This window comes from Oncorhynchus nerka, unplaced genomic scaffold, assembly GCF_034236695.1.
Source record: "Oncorhynchus nerka isolate Pitt River unplaced genomic scaffold, Oner_Uvic_2.0 unplaced_scaffold_811, whole genome shotgun sequence".
NCBI lineage: Eukaryota > Metazoa > Chordata > Actinopteri > Salmoniformes > Salmonidae > Oncorhynchus > Oncorhynchus nerka.
The window spans coordinates 47595-65942 of record NW_027040444.1 but is presented as its reverse complement, the minus strand read 5'-3'; the positions used below and the strand labels follow the sequence as shown (position 1 = coordinate 65942).

Here is an 18348-nt window from a genome sequence, read left to right as displayed (position 1 = left end):
GACATTACATTATGGAGGTTACTGATGGGCTGACACTGAGACACCTCCCCTGTCAGCTAGGATACATTACATTATGGAGGTTACTGATGGGCTGACACTGAGACACCTCCCCTGTCAGCTAGGATACATTACATTATGGAGGTTACTGATGGGCTGACACTGAGACACCTCCCCTGTCAGCTAGGATACATTATGGAGGTTACTGATGGGCTGACACTGAGACACCTCCCCTGTCAGCTAGGATACATTACATTATGGAGGTTACTGATGGGCTGACACTGAGACACCTCCCCTGTCAGCTAGGATACATTACATTATGGAGGTTACTGATGGGCTGACACTGAGACACCTCCCCTGTCAGCTAGGATACATTATGGAGGTTACTGATGGGCTGACACTGAGACACCTCCCCCTGTCAGCTAGGATACATTACATTATGGAGGTTACTGATGGGCTGACACTGAGACACCTCCCCTGTCAGCTAGGATACATTATGGAGGTTACTGATGGGCTGACACTGAGACACCTCCCCTGTCAGCTAGGATACATTACATTATGGAGGTTACTGATGGGCTGACACTGAGACACCTCCCCTGTCAGCTAGGATACATTACATTATGGAGGTTACTGATGGGCTGACACTGAGACACCTCCCCTGTCAGCTAGGATACATTACATTATGGAGGTTACTGATGGGCTGACACTGAGACACCTCCCCTGTCAGCTAGGATACATTATGGAGGTTACTGATGGGCTGACACTGAGACACCTCCCCTGTCAGCTAGGACACATTACATTATGGAGGTTACTGATGGGCTGACACTGAGACACCTCCCCTGTCAGCTAGGATACATTATGGAGGTTACTGATGGGCTGACACTGAGACACCTCCCCTGTCAGCTAGGATACATTACATTATGGAGGTTACTGATGGGCTGACACTGAGACACCTCCCCCTGTCAGCTAGGATACATTACATTATGGAGGTTACTGATGGGCTGACACTGAGACACCTCCCCTGTCAGCTAGGATACATTATGGAGGTTACTGATGGGCTGACACTGAGACACCTCCCCTGTCAGCTAGGATACATTATGGAGGTTACTGATGGGCTGACACTGAGACACCTCCCCCTGTCAGCTAGGATACATTACATTATGGAGGTTACTGATGGGCTGACACTGAGACACCTCCCCTGTCAGCTAGGATACATTACATTATGGAGGTTACTGATGGGCTGACACTGAGACACCTCCCCCTGTCAGCTAGGATACATTATGGAGGTTACTGATGGGCTGACACTGAGACACCTCCCCTGTCAGCTAGGATACATTATGGAGGTTACTGATGGGCTGACACTGAGACACCTCCCCCTGTCAGCTAGGATACATTACATTATGGAGGTTACTGATGGGCTGACACTGAGACACCTCCCCTGTCAGCTAGGATACATTACATTATGGAGGTTACTGATGGGCTGACACTGAGACACCTCCCTGTCAGCTAGGATACATTACATTATGGAGGTTACTGATGGGCTGACACTGAGACACCTCCCCTGTCAGCTAGGATACATTACATTATGGAGGTTACTGATGGGCTGACACTGAGACACCTCCCCTGTCAGCTAGGATACATTATGGAGGTTACTGATGGGCTGACACTGAGACACCTCCCCTGTCAGCTAGGATACATTATGGAGGTTACTGATGGGCTGACACTGAGACACCTCCTGTCAGCTAGGATACATTACATTATGGAGGTTACTGATGGGCTGACACTGAGACACCTCCCTGTCAGCTAGGATACATTACATTATGGAGGTTACTGATGGGCTGACACTGAGACACCTCCCCTGTCAGCTAGGATACATTATGGAGGTTACTGAGGGCTGACACTGAGACACCTCCCCTGTCAGCTAGGATACATTACATTATGGAGGTTACTGATGGGCTGACACTGAGACACCTCCCCTGTCAGCTAGGATACATTATGGATTATGGAGGTTACTGATGGGCTGACACTGAGACACCTCCCCTGTCAGCTAGGATACATTATGGAGGTTACTGATGGGCTGACACTGAGACACCTCCCCCTGTCAGCTAGGATACATTACATTATGGAGGTTACTGATGGGCTGACACTGAGACACCTCCCTGTCAGCTATGGGCTGACAGGGATACATTATGGAGGTTACTGATGGGCTGACACTGAGACACCTCCCCTGTCAGCTAGGATACATTACATTATGGAGGTTACTGATGGGCTGACACTGAGACACCTCCCCCTGTCAGCTAGGATACATTACATTATGGAGGTTACTGATGGGCTGACACTGAGACACCTCCCCTGTCAGCTAGGATACATTACATTATGGAGGTTACTGATGGGCTGACACTGAGACACCTCCCCTGTCAGCTAGGATACATTACATTATGGAGGTTACTGATGGGCTGACACTGAGACACCTCCCCTGTCAGCTAGGATACATTATGGAGGTTACTGATGGGCTGACACTGAGACACCTCCCCTGTCAGCTAGGATACATTATGGAGGTTACTGATGGGCTGACACTGAGACACCTCCCCCTGTCAGCTAGGATACATTACATTATGGAGGTTACTGATGGGCTGACACTGAGACACCTCCCCTGTCAGCTAGGATACATTATGGAGGTTACTGATGGGCTGACACTGAGACACCTCCCCTGTCAGCTAGGATACATTACATTATGGAGGTTACTGATGGGCTGACACTGAGACACCTCCCCCTGTCAGCTAGGACACATTACATTATGGAGGTTACTGATGGGCTGACACTGAGACACCTCCCCCTGTCAGCTAGGATACATTACATTATGGAGGTTACTGATGGGCTGACACTGAGACACCTCCCCCTGTCAGCTAGGATACATTACATTATGGAGGTTACTGATGGGCTGACACTGAGACACTCCCCCCTGTCAGCTGATGGGGACACTGAGACACCTCCTGTCATAGGATACATTATGGAGGTTACTGATGGGCTGACACTGAGACACCTCCCCTGTCAGCTAGGATACATTACATTATGGAGGTTACTGATGGGCTGACACTGAGACACCTCCCCTGTCAGCTAGGATACATTATGGAGGTTACTGATGGGCTGACACTGAGACACCTCCCCTGTCAGCTAGGATACATTACATTATGGAGGTTACTGATGGGCTGACACTGAGACACCTCCCCTGTCAGCTAGGATACATTATGGAGGTTACTGATGGGCTGACACTGAGACACCTCCCCCTGTCAGCTAGGATACATTACATTATGGAGGTTACTGATGGGCTGACACTGAGACACCTCCCCTGTCAGCTAGGATACATTACATTATGGAGGTTACTGATGGCTGACACTGAGACACCTCCCTGTCAGCTAGGATACATTACATTATGGAGGTTACTGATGGGCTGACACTGAGACACCTCCCTGTCAGCTAGGATACATTACATTATGGAGGTTACTGATGGGCTGACACTGAGACACCTCCCCTGTCAGCTAGGATACATTACATTATGGAGGTTACTGATGGGCTGACACTGAGACACCTCCCCTGTCAGCTAGGATACATTACATTATGGAGGTTACTGATGGGCTGACACTGAGACACCTCCCCTGTCAGCTAGGATACATTATGGAGGTTACTGATGGGCTGACACTGAGACACCTCCCCTGTCAGCTAGGATACATTACATTATGGAGGTTACTGATGGGCTGACACTGAGACACCTCCCCCTGTCAGCTAGGATACATTACATTATGGAGGTTACTGATGGGCTGACACTGAGACACCTCCCCTGTCAGCTAGGATACATTATGGAGGTTACTGATGGGCTGACACTGAGACACACCTCCCTGTCAGCTAGGATACATTACATTATGGAGGTTACTGATGGGCTGACACTGAGACACCTCCCCTGTCAGCTAGGATACATTACATTATGGAGGTTACTGATGGGCTGACACTGAGACACCTCCCCTGTCAGCTAGGATACATTACATTATGGAGGTTACTGATGGGCTGACACTGAGACACCTCCCCTGTCAGCTAGGATACATTACATTATGGAGGTTACTGATGGGCTGACACTGAGACACCTCCCCTGTCAGCTAGGATACATACATTATGGAGGTTACTGATGGGCTGACACTGAGACACCTCCCTGTCAGCTAGGATACATTTACATTATGGAGGTTACTGATGGGCTGACACTGAGACACCTCCCCTGTCAGCTAGGATACATTACATTATGGAGGTTACTGATGGGCTGACACTGAGACACCTCCCTGTCAGCTAGGATACATTATGGAGGTTACTGATGGGCTGACACTGAGACACCTCCCCTGTCAGCTATGGGGATACATTCAGCCAGGATACATTACATTATGGAGGTTACTGATGGGCTGACACTGAGACACCTCCCTGTCAGCTAGGATACATTACATTATGGAGGTTACTGATGGGCTGACACTGAGACACCTCCCCTGTCAGCTAGGATACATTACATTATGGAGGTTACTGATGGGCTGACACTGAGACACCTCCCCTGTCAGCTAGGATACATTATGGAGGTTACTGATGGGCTGACACTGAGACACCTCCCCTGTCAGCTAGGATACATTACATTATGGAGGTTACTGATGGGCTGACACTGAGACACCTCCCCTGTCAGCTAGGATACATTACATTATGGAGGTTACTGATGGGCTGACACTGAGACACCTCCCCTGTCAGCTAGGACACATTACATTATGGAGGTTACTGATGGGCTGACACTGAGACACCTCCCTGTCAGCTAGGATTACATTATGGAGGTTACTGATGGGCTGACACTGAGACACCTCCCCTGTCAGCTAGGATACATTACATTATGGAGGTTACTGATGGGCTGACACTGAGACACCTCCCCTGTCAGCTAGGATACATTACATTATGGAGGTTACTGATGGGCTGACACTGAGACACCTCCCCTGTCAGCTAGGATACATTACATTATGGAGGTTACTGATGGGCTGACACTGAGACACCTCCCCTGTCAGCTAGGATACATTACATTATGGAGGTTACTGATGGGCTGACACTGAGACACCTCCCCCTGTCAGCTAGGACACATTACATTATGGAGGTTACTGATGGGCTGACACTGAGACACCTCCCCTGTCAGCTAGGATACATTATGGAGGTTACTGATGGGCTGACACTGAGACACCTCCCCTGTCAGCTAGGATACATTATGGAGGTTACTGATGGGCTGACACTGAGACACCTCCCCTGTCAGCTAGGATACATTACATTATGGAGGTTACTGATGGGCTGACACTGAGACACCTCCCCTGTCAGCTAGGATACATTATGGAGGTTACTGATGGGCTGACACTGAGACACCTCCCTGTCAGCTAGGATACATTACATTATGGAGGTTACTGATGGGCTGACACTGAGACACCTCCCTGTCAGCTAGGATACATTACATTATGGAGGTTACTGATGGGCTGACACTGAGACACCTCCCTGTCAGCTAGGATACATTACATTATGGAGGTTACTGATGGGCTGACACTGAGACACCTCCCCCCTGTCAGCTGATGGGCTGATACATTACATTATGGAGGTTACTGATGGGCTGACACTGAGACACCTCCCCTGTCAGCTAGGATACATTACATTATGGAGGTTACTGATGGGCTGACACTGAGACACCTCCCCTGTCAGCTAGGATACATTACATTATGGAGGTTACTGATGGGCTGACACTGAGACACCTCCCCTGTCAGCTAGGATACATTACATTATGGAGGTTACTGATGGGCTGACACTGAGACACCTCCCCTGTCAGCTAGGATACATTATGGAGGTTACTGATGGGCTGACACTGAGACACCTCCCCTGTCAGCTAGGATACATTACATTATGGAGGTTACTGATGGGCTGACACTGAGACACCTCCCCTGTCAGCTAGGATACATTACATTATGGAGGTTACTGATGGGCTGACACTGAGACACCTCCCCCTGTCAGCTAGGATACATTACATTATGGAGGTTACTGATGGGCTGACACTGAGACACCTCCCTGTCAGCTAGGATTACATTATGGAGGTTACTGATGGGCTGACACTGAGACACCTCCCCTGTCAGCTAGGATACATTACATTATGGAGGTTACTGATGGGCTGACACTGAGACACCTCCCCTGTCAGCTAGGATACATTATGGAGGTTACTGATGGGCTGACACTGAGACACCTCCCCTGTCAGCTAGGATACATTACATTATGGAGGTTACTGATGGGCTGACACTGAGACACCTCCCCTGTCAGCTAGGATACATTACATTATGGAGGTTACTGATGGGCTGACACTGAGACACCTCCCCTGTCAGCTAGGATACATTATGGAGGTTACTGATGGGCTGACACTGAGACACCTCCCCTGTCAGCTAGGATACATTACATTATGGAGGTTACTGATGGGCTGACACTGAGACACCTCCCCTGTCAGCTAGGATACATTATGGAGGTTACTGATGGGCTGACACTGAGACACCTCCCCTGTCAGCTGGGATACATTACATTATGGAGGTTACTGATGGGCTGACACTGAGACACCTCCCCTGTCAGCTAGGATACATTATGGAGGTTACTGATGGGCTGACACTGAGACACCTCCCCTGTCAGCTAGGATACATTACAGGTTTGGAGGTTACTGATGGGCTGACACTGAGACACCTCCCTGTCAGCTAGGATACATTATGGAGGTTACTGATGGGCTGACACTGAGACACCTCCCCTGTCAGCTAGGATACATTACATTATGGAGGTTACTGATGGGCTGACACTGAGACACCTCCCCTGTCAGCTAGGATACATTACATTATGGAGGTTACTGATGGGCTGACACTGAGACACCTCCCCCTGTCAGCTAGGATGATTACATTATGGAGGTTACTGATGGGCTGACACTGAGACACCTCCCCTGTCAGCTAGGATACATTACATTATGGAGGTTACTGATGGGCTGACACTGAGACACCTCCCCTGTCAGCTAGGATACATTACATTATGGAGGTTACTGATGGGCTGACACTGAGACACCTCCCCTGTCAGCTAGGATACATTACATTATGGAGGTTACTGATGGGCTGACACTGAGACACCTCCCCTGTCAGCTAGGATACATTATGGAGGTTACTGATGGGCTGACACTGAGACACCCCCTGTCCTAGGATCATTATGGAGTTACTGATGGGCTGACACTGAGACACTCCCCTGTCAGCTAGGATACATTACATTATGGAGGTTACTGATGGGCTGACACTGAGACACCTCCCCTGTCAGCTAGGATACATTATGGAGGTTACTGATGGGCTGACACTGAGACACCTCCCTGTCAGCTAGGATACATAGGATACATTATGGAGGTTACTGATGGGCTGACACTGAGACACCTCCCCTGTCAGCTAGGATACATTACATTATGGAGGTTACTGATGGGCTGACACTGAGACACCTCCCCTGTCAGCTAGGATACATTACATTATGGAGGTTACTGATGGGCTGACACTGAGACACCTCCCCTGTCAGCTAGGATACATTACATTATGGAGGTTACTGATGGGCTGACACTGAGACACCTCCCCTGTCAGCTAGGATACATTACATTATGGAGGTTACTGATGGGCTGACACTGAGACACCTCCCCTGTCAGCTAGGATACATTACATTATGGAGGTTACTGATGGGCTGACACTGAGACACCTCCCCTGTCAGCTAGGATACATTATGGAGGTTACTGATGGGCTGACACTGAGACACCTCCCCTGTCAGCTAGGATACATTACATTATGGAGGTTACTGATGGGCTGACACTGAGACACCTCCCCTGTCAGCTAGGATACATTACATTATGGAGGTTACTGATGGGCTGACACTGAGACACCTCCCCTGTCAGCTAGGATACATTACATTATGGAGGTTACTGATGGGCTGACACTGAGACACCTCCCCTGTCAGCTAGGATACATTACATTATGGAGGTTACTGATGGGCTGACACTGAGACACCTCCCCTGTCAGCTAGGATACATTATGGAGGTTACTGATGGGCTGACACTGAGACACCTCCCCTGTCAGCTAGGATTACATTATGGAGGTTACTGATGGGCTGACACTGAGACACCTCCCCTGTCAGCTAGGATACATTACATTATGGAGGTTACTGATGGGCTGACACTGAGACACCTCCCCTGTCAGCTAGGATACATTACATTATGGAGGGTTACTGACATGGGCTGACACTGACAGACACCTCCCCTGTCAGCTAGGATACATTACATTATGGAGGTTACTGATGGGCTGACACTGAGACACCTCCCCTGTCAGCTAGGATACATTACATTATGGAGGTTACTGATGGGCTGACACTGAGACACCTCCCCTGTCAGCTAGGATACATTATATGGAGGTTACTGATGGGCTGACACTGAGACACCTCCCTGTCAGCTAGGATACATTATGGAGGTTACTGATGGGCTGACACTGAGACACCTCCCTGTCAGCTAGGATACATTACATTATGGAGGTTACTGATGGGCTGACACTGAGACACCTCCCCTGTCAGCTAGGATACATTACATTATGGAGGTTACTGATGGGCTGACACTGAGACACCTCCCCTGTCAGCTAGGATACATTACATTATGGAGGTTACTGATGGGCTGACACTGAGACACCTCCCCTGTCAGCTAGGATACATTACATTATGGAGGTTACTGATGGGCTGACACTGAGACACCTCCCCTGTCAGCTAGGATACATTACATTATGGAGGTTACTGATGGGCTGACACTGAGACACCTCCCCTGTCAGCTAGGATACATTATGGAGGTTACTGATGGGCTGACACTGAGACACCTCCCCTGTCAGCTAGGATACATTACATTATGGAGGTTACTGATGGGCTGACACTGAGACACCTCCCCTGTCAGCTAGGATACATTACATTATGGAGGTTACTGATGGGCTGACACTGAGACACCTCCCCTGTCAGCTAGGACACATTACATTATGGAGGTTACTGATGGGCTGACACTGAGACACCTCCCCTGTCAGCTAGGATACATTACATTATGGAGGTTACTGATGGGCTGACACTGAGACACCTCCCCTGTCAGCTAGGATACATTACATTATGGAGGTTACTGATGGGCTGACACTGAGACACCTCCCCTGTCAGCTAGGATACATTACATTATGGAGGTTACTGATGGGCTGACACTGAGACACCTCCCCTGTCAGCTAGGATACATTACATTATGGAGGTTACTGATGGGCTGACACTGAGACACCTCCCCTGTCAGCTAGGATACATTACATTATGGAGGTTACTGATGGGCTGACACTGAGACACCTCCCCTGTCAGCTAGGATACATTACATTATGGAGGTTACTGATGGGCTGACACTGAGACACCTCCCCTGTCAGCTAGGATACATTACATTATGGAGGTTACTGATGGGCTGACACTGAGACACCTCCCCTGTCAGCTAGGATACATTACATTATGGAGGTTACTGATGGGCATTATGTTACTGATGGGCTGACACTGAGACACCTCCCCTGTCAGCTAGGATACATTACATTATGGAGGTTACTGATGGGCTGACACTGAGACACCTCCCCTGTCAGCTAGGATACATTACATTATGGAGGTTACTGATGGGCTGACACTGAGACACCTCCCCTGTCAGCTAGGATACATTATGGAGGTTACTGATGGGCTGACACTGAGACACCTCCCCCTGTCAGCTAGGATACATTACATTATGGAGGTTACTGATGGGCTGACACTGAGACACCTCCCCTGTCAGCTAGGATACATTACATTATGGAGGTTACTGATGGGCTGACACTGAGACACCTCCCCTGTCAGCTAGGATACATTATGGAGGTTACTGATGGGCTGACACTGAGACACCTCCCCCTGTCAGCTAGGATACATTACATTATGGAGGTTACTGATGGGCTGACACTGAGACACCTCCCCTGTCAGCTAGGACACATTACATTATGGACGAGAGGTTAGGACTGGAGGGACTGGAGGAGAGGTACAGATCTAGCTAAACAGAACAATAGTGTACAGAATAATATTAGAGATAATTATTTATTTCAGCTTTGGTTTCTTTCATCACATTCCCAGTGGGTCAGAAGTTTACATACACTCAATTAATATTTGGCAGCATTGCCTTTAAATTGTTTAATTTGGGTCAAATGTTTCAGGTAGCCTTCCACAAGCTTCCCACAATAAGTTGGGTGAATCTTTGGCCCATTCTTCCTGACAGAGCTGGTGTAACTGAGTCAGGTTTGTAGGCCTCCTGACAGAGCTGGTGTAACTGAGTCAGGTTTGTAGACCTCCTGACAGAGCTGAGTCAGGTTTGTAGACCTCCTGACAGAGCTGGTCAGTCAGGTTTGTAGGCCTCCTGACAGAGCTGGTGTAACTGAGTCAGGTTTGTAGGCCTCCTGACAGAGCTGGTGTAACTGAGTCAGGTTTGTAGACCTCCTGACAAAGCTGGTGTAACTGAGTCAGGTTTGTAGACCTCCTGACAGAGCTGGTGTAACTGAGTCAGGTTTGTAGACCTCCTGACAGAGCTGGTGTAACTGAGTCAGGTTTGTAGGCCTCCTGACAGAGCTGGTGTAACTGAGTCAGGTTTGTAGACCTCCTGACAGAGCTGGTGTAACTGAGTCAGGTTTGTAGGCCTCCTGACAGAGCTGGTGTAACTGAGTCAGGTTTGTAGGCCTCCTGACAGAGCTGGTCTAACTGAGTCAGGTTTGTAGGCCTCCTTGCTCAAACACGCTTTTTCAGTTCTGCCCACACATTTTCTATTCTCTCTACTATTATTCTGACATTTCACATTCTTAAAATAAAGTGGTGATCCTAACTGACCTAAAACAGGGCATTTTTACTAGGATTAAATGTCAGGAATTCTGAAAAACTGAGTTTAAATGTGTGTATATATATATATATATATATACACACTAGCATTCAAAAGTTTGGGGTCACTTAGAAACGTCCATGTTTTTGAAAGAAAAGCACATTTTTTGTCCATTAAAATAACATCAAATTGATCAGAAATACAGTGTAGACATTGTTAATGTTGTAAATGACTGTTGTAGCTGGAAACGGCTGATTGTTTAATGGAATATCTACATAGGAGTACAGAGGCCCATTATCAGCAACCATCACTCCTGTGTTCCAATGGAATATCTACATAGGAGTACAGAGGCCCATTATCAGCAACCATCACTCCTGTGTTCCAATGGAATATCTACATAGGAGTACAGAGGCCCATTATCAGCAACCATCACTCCTGTGTTCCAATGGAATATCTACATAGGAGTACAGAGGCCCATTATCAGCAACCATCACTCCTGTGTTCCAATGGAATATCTACATAGGAGTACAGAGGCCCATTATCAGCAACCATCACTCCTGTGTTCCAATGGAATATCTACATAGGAGTACAGAGACCCATTATCAGCAACCATCACTCCTGTGTTCCAATGGAATATCTACATAGGAGTACAGAGGCCCATTATCAGCAACCATCACTCCTGTGTTCCAATGGAATATCTACATAGGAGTACAGAGGCCCATTATCAGCAACCATCACTCCTGTGTTCCAATGGAATATCTACATAGGAGTACAGAGGCCCATCATCAGCAACCATCACTCCTGTGTTCCAATGGAATATCTACATAGGAGTACAGAGGCCCATTATCAGCAACCATCACTCCTGTGTTCCAATGGAATATCTACATAGGAGTACAGAGGCCCATTATCAGCAACCATCACTCCTGTGTTCCAATGGAATATCTACATAGGAGTACAGAGGCCCATTACCAGCAACCATCACTCCTGTGTTCTAACAGTATATAACCAGTATATAACTCTAACAGTATATAACCAGTATATAACTCTAACAGTATATAACCAGTATATAACTCTAACAGTATATAACCAGTATATACTCTAACAGTATATAACCAGTATATAACTCTAACAGTATATAACCAGTATATAACTCTAACAGTATATAACTCTAACAGTATATAACCAGTATATAACTCTAACAGTATATAACTCTAACAGTATATAACTCTAACAGTATATAACTCTAACAGTATATAACCAGTATATAACTCTAACAGTATATAACTCTAACAGTATATAACCAGTATATAACTCTAACAGTATATAACCAGTATATAACTCTAACAGTATATAACCAGTATATAACTCTAACAGTATATAACCAGTATATAACTCTAACAGTATATAACTCTAACAGTATATAACCAGTATATAACTCTAACAGTATATAACCAGTATATAACTCTAACAGTATATAACCAGTATATAACTCTAACAGTATATAACTCTAACAGTATATAACCAGTATATAACTCTAACAGTATATAACCAGTATATAACTCTAACAGTATATAACTCTAACAGTATATAACTCTAACAGTATATAACCAGTATATAACTCTAACAGTATATAACCAGTATATAACTCTAACAGTATATAACCAGTATATAACTCTAACAGTATATAACCAGTATATAACTCTAACAGTATATAACTCTAACAGTATATAACTCTAACAGTATATAACCAGTATATAACTCTAACAGTATATAACTCTAACAGTATATAACCAGTATATAACTCTAACAGTATATAACCAGTATATAACTAACAGTATATAACTCTCTAACAGTATATAACTCTAACAGTATATAACCAGTATATAACTCTAACAGTATATAACTCTAACAGTATCCAACCAGTATATCTCTAACAGTATATAGACCAGTATATAACTCTAACAGTATATAACTCTAACGTCTCCTGTGTTCCAATGGTATATCTAACAGTATATAACCAGTATATCTCTCAGTATATAACTCTAACAGTCTATCTGTATATCTGTCTGTATATCAGTATATAACTCTAACAGTTATGTCTGTATTGTCTATCTCTAACAGTATATCTCTAACAGTATATAACTCTAACCTGATAACTTACAGAGTTTTTGACCCAGTCTGTGTACTGTCTGAAGTATCCAACCAGGCTTTCTGTCATGTCTGTCTGTCCTCCTGGGGGACAACGTTGTTAGAGTGTCTGTCTGTCTGTCTGTCCGTAGTGAAGTGTCTGTCTGTCTGTCTGTCTGTCTGTCTGTCTGTCTGTCTGTCTTTCTGTCTGTCTGTCTGACCGTAGTGAAGCGTTGTGTGTCTGTCTGTCTGTCTGTCTGTCTGTCTGTCTGTCTGTCTGTCTGACCGTCTGACCGTCTGTCTGTCTGACCGTCTGTCTGACCGTCCGTCTTTCTGTCTGTCTGTCTGTCCGTCTGTAGTGAAGCGTTGTGTGTGTCTGTCTGTCTGTCTGTCCGTAGTGAAGCTGTGTGTCTGTCTGTCTGTCTGTCTGTCTGTCTGTCTGTCCGACCGTCCGTCTTTCTGTCTGTCTGTCCGTCCGTAGTGAAGCGTTGTGTGTCTGTCTGTCTGTCTGTCTGTCTGTCTGTCTGTCTGTCTGTCCGTCCGTCCGTAGTGAAGCGTTGTCTGTCTGTCTGTCTGTCTGTCTGTCTGTCTGTCTGTCTGTCTGTAGTGAACCGTCTGTCTGTCTGTCTGTCTGTCTGTCCGTAGTGAAGCGTTGTGTGTGTCTGTCTGTCTGTCTGTCCGACCGTCCGTCTTTCTGTCTGTCTGTCTGTCTGTCTGTCCGTCCGTCCGTAGTGAAGCGTTGTGTGTCTGTCTGTCTGTCTGTCTGCCCGTCCGTCCGTAGTGAAGCGTTGTCTGTCTGTCTGTCTGTCTGTCTGTCTGTCTGTCTGTCTGTCTGTCTGTCTGTCTGTCTGTCTGTCTGTCTGTCTGTCTGTCCGTAGTGAAGCATTGTGTCTGTTTGTCTGTCTGTCTGTCTGACCGTCTGACCGTCTGACCGTCTGTCCGTCTGTCTGTCTGACCGTCCGTCTGTCTGTCTGACCGTCTGTCTGTCTGTCTGTCTGACCGTCCGTCTTTCTGTCTGTCTGTCTGTCTGTCTGTCCGTCTGTAGTGAAGCGTTGTGTGTGTCTGTCTGTCTGTCTGTCCGTAGTGAAGCGTTGTGTGTCTGTCTGTCTGTCTGTCTGTCTGTCTGTCCGACCGTCCGTCTTTCTGTCTGTCTGTCTGTCTGTCCGTCCGTAGTGAAGCGTTGTGTGTCTGTCTGTCTGTCTGTCTGTCTGTCTGTCTGTCTGTCCGACCGTCTGTCTGTCTGTCTGTATGTCCGTCCGTCCGTAGTGAAGCGTTGTCTGTCTGTCTGTCTGTCCGACCGTCTGTCCGTCCGTCCGTAGTGAAGCGTTGTCTGTCTGTCCGTCCGTCCGTAGTGAAGCGTTGTCTGTCTGTCCGTCCGTCCGTAGTGAAGCGTTGTCTGTCTGTCTGTCTGTCTGTCCGTCCGTCCGTCCGTCCGTCCGTCCGTCCGTAGTGTGTTTACCTGTTTAACCACGCGTGAAGCGTTGTGTGTGATGAGGTACTCTGCTTCGTCGATGGCACTAAGGACGTTAGTCACCTTCACCTGAGAGAGACAGGTTAGTTAGGGTGTGTGTGTGTGCGTGCGTGCGTGCGTGCGTGCGTGCGTGCGTGCGTGCGTGCGTGCGTGCGAGTCCTCACAGGTAGTTCCTTAGCTGTCCTCTGCAGTAGCCGGATGCTCTGGCTGAGGGTGCTCTGGAAGAGAGGAGAAGGCCATGTTTCAGTTCGGTCTAGTTACTAAAGAGGGCCATGTTTCAGATAGGTCTAGTTACTGAAGAGGGCCATGTTTCAGATAGGTCTAGTTACTGAAGTGGGCCATGTTTCAAATCGGTCTAGTTACTGAATAGGGCCATGTTTCAGATGGGTCTAGTTACTGAATAGGGCCATGTTTCAGATAGGTCTAGTTACTGAAGAGGGCCATGTTTCAGATAGGTCTAGTTACTGAATCTGGCCATGTTTCAGATAGGTCTAGTTACTGAAGAGGGCCATGTTTCAGGTCTAGTTACTGAAGTGGGCCATGTTTCAAAGGTCTAGTTACTGAAGAGGGCCATGTTTCAGATGGGTCTAGTTACTGAATAGGGCCATGTTTCAGATAGGTCTAGTTACTGAAGAGGGCCATGTTTCAGATAGGTCTAGTTACTGAATAGGGCCATGTTTCAGATAGGTCTAGTTACTGAATAGGGCCATGTTTCAGATAGGTCTAGTTACTGAATCTGGCCATGTTTCAGATAGGTCTAGTTACTGAAGAGGGCCATGTTTCAGATAGGTCTAGTTACTGAAGAGGGCCATGTTTCAGATAGGTCTAGTTACTGAAGAGGGCCATGTTTCAGATAGGTCTAGTTACTGAAGAGGGCCATGTTTCAGATAGGTCTAGTTACTGAAGAGGGCCATGTTTCAGATAGGTCTAGTTACTGAATAGGGCCATGTTTCAGATCGGTCTAGTTACTGAATCTGGCCATGTTTCAGATAGGTCTAGTTACTGAAGAGGGCCATGTTTCAGATAGGTCTAGTTACTGAATCTGGCCATGTTTCAGATAGGTCTAGTTACTGAATAGGGCCATGTTTCAGATAGGTCTAGTTACTGAAGAGGGCCATGTTTCAGATAGGTCTAGTTACTGAATCTGGCCATGTTTCAGATAGGTCTAGTTACTGAATAGGGCCATGTTTCAGATAGGTCTAGTTACTGAAGAGGGCCATGTTTCAGATAGGTCTAGTTACTGAAGAGGGCCATGTTTCAGATAGGTCTAGTTACTGAAGAGGGCCATGTTTCAGATGGGTCTAGTTACTGAATAAGGCCATGTTTCAGATAGGTCTAGTTACTGAAGAGGGCCATGTTTCAGATAGGTCTAGTTACTGAAGAGGGCCATGTTTCAGATAGGTCTAGTTACTGAAGAGGGCCATGTTTCATATAGGTCTAGTTACTGAATCTGGCCATGTTTCAGATAGGTCTAGTTACTGAATAGGGCCATGTTTCAGATAGGTCTAGTTACTGAAGAGGGCCATGTTTCAGATAGGTCTAGTTACTGAAGAGGGCCATGTTTCAGATAGGTCTAGTTACTGAAGAGGGCCATGTTTCAGATAGGTCTAGTTACTGAATCTGGCCATGTTTCAGATAGGTCTAGTTACTGAATAGGGCCATGTTTCAGATAGGTCTAGTTACTGAAGAGGGCCATGTTTCAGATAGGTCTAGTTACTGAAGAGGGCCATGTTTCAGATAGGTCTAGTTACTGAATAGGGCCATGTTTCAGATAGGTCTAGTTACTGAAGAGGGCCATGTTTCAGATAGGTCTAGTTACTGAAGAGGGTCAACATCACAACACACACCGAGTACCACAGAGTATTACAACACAAATACACAACACTGTTCAGAACAACACACACCGAGTACCACAGAGTATTACAACACACACCGAGTACCACAGAGTATCACAACACACACTGAGTACCACAGAGTATTACAACACACACCGAGTACCACAGAGTATCACAACACACACCGAGTACCACAGAGTATCACAACACACACCGAGTACCACAGAGTATTACAACACAAATACACAACGCTGTTCAGAACAACACACACTGAGTACCACAGAGTATTACAACACACACCGAGTACCACAGAGTATTACAACACAAATACACAACACTGTTCAGAACAACACACACCGAGTCCCACAGAGTATTACAACACACACCGAGTACCACAGAGTATTACAACACACACCGAGTACCACATAGTATTACAACACACACCGAGTCCCACAGAGTATTATAACACAAATACACAACACTGTTCAGAACAACACACACCGAATACCACAGAGTATTACAACACACACCGAGTACCACAGAGTATTACAACACACACCGAGTACCACAGAGTATTACAACACACACCGAGTACCACAGAGTATTACAACACACACCGAGTACCACAGAGTATTACAACACAAATACACAACACTGTTCAGAACAACACACACCGAGTACCACAGAGTATTACAACACACACCGAGTACCACAGAGTATTACAACACACACCGAGTACCACAGAGTATTACAACACACACCGAGTACCACAGAGTATTACAACACACCCCGAGTACCACAGAGTATTACAACACAAATACACAACACTGTTCAGAACAACACACACCGAGTACCACAGAGTATTACAACACACACCGAGTACCACAGAGTATTACAACACACACCGAGTACCACAGAGTATTACAACACACACCGAGTACCACAGAGTATCACAACACACACCGAGTACCACAGAGTATTACAACACACACCGAGTACCACAGAGTATCACAACACACACCGAGTACCACAGAGTATTACAACACACACCGAGTACCACAGAGTATTACAACACACACCGAGTACCACAGAGTATTACAACACAAATACACAACACTGTCCAGAACAACACACACCGAGTACCACAGAGTATTACAACACACACCGAGTACCACAGAGTATTACAACACACACCGAGTACCACAGAGTATCACAACACACACCGAGTACCACAGAGTACTGTCCAGAACAACACACACCGAGTACCACAGAGTATTACAACACACACCGAGTACCACAGAGTATTACAACACAAATACACACACACACCAGTACCACAGAGTATTACAACACACACCGAGTACCACAGAGTATTACAACACACACCGAGTACCACAGAGTATCACAACACACACCGAGTACCACAGAGTATTACAACACACACCGAGTACCACAGAGTATTACAACACACACAGTACCACGAGTACACACAGAGTACCACAGAGTATTACAACACACACCGAGTACCACAGAGTATCACAACACACAGTACCACAGAGTATTACAACACACACCGAGTACCACAGAGTATTACAACACAAATACACAACACTGTTCAGAACAACACACACCGAGTACCACAGAGTATTACAACACACACCGAGTACCACAGAGTATTATAACACACACCGAGTACCACAGAGTATTACAACACACACCGAGTACCACAGAGTATCACAACACACACCGAGTACCACAGAGTATTACAACACACACCGAGTACCACAGAGTATTACAACACAAATACACAACGCTGTTCAGAACAACACACACCGAGTACCACAGAGTATTACAACACACACCGAGTACCACAGAGTATTACAACACAAATACACAACACTGTTCAGAACAACACACACCGAGTACCACAGAGTATTACAACACACACC

The 18348-nt window shown here is 46.4% G+C and overlaps 1 long non-coding RNA gene and 1 pseudogene across 1 annotated transcript in view; both read right to left on the bottom strand.

The window, feature by feature from the left end:
- LOC135571067 (uncharacterized) overlaps positions 1-18348 on the bottom strand; it is a 73272-nt gene that overhangs the window by 19940 nt on the left and 34984 nt on the right. The window lies entirely within an intron of this gene.
- LOC135571065 (prominin-1-A-like) overlaps positions 1-18348 on the bottom strand; it is a 66811-nt pseudogene that overhangs the window by 16008 nt on the left and 32455 nt on the right.